At 37.5% G+C, this 2,160-nt stretch overlaps 1 pseudogene across 1 annotated transcript; it reads left to right on the top strand.

The window, feature by feature from the left end:
• The first annotated feature begins 595 nt into the window (after nucleotides 1-595).
• LOC143596343 (flavonoid 4'-O-methyltransferase 4-like) lies at nucleotides 596-1,850 on the top strand (annotated as a pseudogene). The gene is made up of 2 exons (XR_013146691.1): nucleotides 596-1,416; nucleotides 1,505-1,850. The product of XR_013146691.1 is annotated as a flavonoid 4'-O-methyltransferase 4-like (transcript).
• The last annotated feature ends 310 nt before the right edge of the window (nucleotides 1,851-2,160 follow it).

Genomic DNA, 2,160 nt, shown 5'->3' with positions numbered 1-2,160 from the left:
CAACAAGTCAACCACAAACCTCCACGGCTCCACAAACCGTCGCATCTTGTTTCTATCTCGTTCATTGATTATATCATTATATAATCGAATACCATCAAGTGGTATCAGAGCACCACAGTTACTAAAGGAGTGCTTGAACTTTATTAGTTCAATATGGACCCTACACCCAATCGAAGTCCCTACAATATAGTGAAAAACACACAATCGTTCAATGATTTGGGTACGATTGGCTCTTGTTTGGTTGGCTCGAAAAGTGATTGCTCGGTTCCGTTAGCTCAGAAAAGGATGGCTCGTGCTCGGTTGGCTCATGTTTAGTTGGCTTGGAAAATGATTACTAGCAAACAGTTGGGTCGGAATCGGTTCGTATCGATTCATCCCAACCTTTGGTGTATATTTCTTCTTTTATCTTTATTAAAAAGGATTTAGATTGTGAGTTGTGACTACTTTTTAAGAGAATCTATATTTTTTTACAGTACTTTCTTTTTTGTTTTTGTTTTTTTGTTTGTTTGAACGGAATCAAATTGAATTATTGAGAAGTAAAATACAATTTATCTTTAACATGCATGAAATTTAATTATTTAAATAATATCCAATCATGCAAGCTTTTTTGCTATTTAAAGGAAGGCTTATTCCTTACAATTCTTCAAAACAATTTCACATAAATATGGCAGAAAATAATAGTTTCAAAGATGAAGAAGTGGCCACCCAAGAAGAGATATGGAACTTTATTTTTGGGTTCATTCCCGCGGCTGTTGTGAAGTGTGCCATTGAGCTTGGAATACCTGATATCCTAGAAAACCATGAATCCCCAATGACACTTGCTGACCTTGCATCAGAGCTCAAGTGTTCTGAGTCTTTGTTGTATCGGATCATGAGGTTCTTGATACATTACAAGGTGTTTCAAGAGAAACCAATCTCTGAAACATCGGTTGGGTATGCTCAACACCGTTATCTCGACTCATAACGAGTAATGGAAAGCATAGCATGGCTGACTTGCTACTTTTAGAGAGCAGCCCCTTTATGTTGGCTCCATTTCACAAGCTAAGTGGTTGGGTTTTGGGTAAACAAGACTTGCCCTTTAAAGCAGCGCATGGGAAAGATATATGGGAATTTGCTGTAGCAAATCCTAGTCATATTAAGCTCTTTAATGATGGAATGGCGTGTGATGCTAGGGCAGCTGTGGCGGCGATGATTGAGGGTTGTCCAGAGGTGTTTGAGGGTCTAAGTACAATGGTGGATGTTGGTGGTGGTGATGGAACAGCTATACGGTCGATTGTGGATGCCTGCCCATGGATCAAAGGAGTCAATTTCGATCTTCCTCATGTGGTGTCCGTAGCTCCTAAATCTGAAGGTGTTGAACATGTTGGAGGTAACATGTTTGATCATGTTCCAAAAGCTGATGCTGTTTATTTGATGGTGAGTCTCATTATATGAAGCAAATGTCCTTAAATATACTTTAAATCAAACTTGATAATGTTTTAATGTTTTTTCTTCACTTTTTTAGAAAGTATTACACGATTGGGCAGATGATGACTGTATTGCCATATTAAGAAAATGTCGAGAGGCGATTCCACAAGATACAGGCAAAGTGATTATTGTTGATGCAGTTGTTGGACGTGAAGAAGATCACGAGTTTAAAGGCGCAGGATTGTTGCTTGATATGGTCATGATGGCTCATACGGGTAAAGGAAAAGAGCGGACCTCCAAAGAATGGTCATACATCTTTCATGAGGCCGGGTTCACTCGGTTCACTATAAAACACATTCGATCCTATCAATCCGTTATCGAAGTTTATCCTTGAATCTTGGTTCTCTTATCTGTTCTAATAATAAAGTGTACGGAACTTAATTAAATTGTATTGTCCAAGAAAGTATGCTTTATCCCTAGGGTATCCTTTTTATGTTTTTGTATTACATTAATGCGCTACAATAAAACAAAGGTTTGTGTGTTATAAAACAATATCAATATTATTTTCTTTATGCTAATAGGATTGCCCAAGTTAATCTTTGCACTTAACTAGTAATTATACCCGTTAACCCGTGCTACACTGCGGGGTTAGCTTAGATATGGCGGTTTGATTGCAGATTTAAACAACATTGAAAAATTTGGTCCTAAATTAGTATCGATAAAATCAATTGTAAAATCTCTTATAAGTGTAAA

This window comes from Bidens hawaiensis, unplaced genomic scaffold (assembly GCF_021521415.1).
Source record: "Bidens hawaiensis isolate Kalapana, Puna unplaced genomic scaffold, B.hawaiensis_p1.1 tig00046253_1, whole genome shotgun sequence".
NCBI classification, from domain to species: Eukaryota; Viridiplantae; Streptophyta; class Magnoliopsida; order Asterales; family Asteraceae; genus Bidens; species Bidens hawaiensis.
This window is presented reverse-complemented; position numbering and strand designations above follow the sequence as displayed.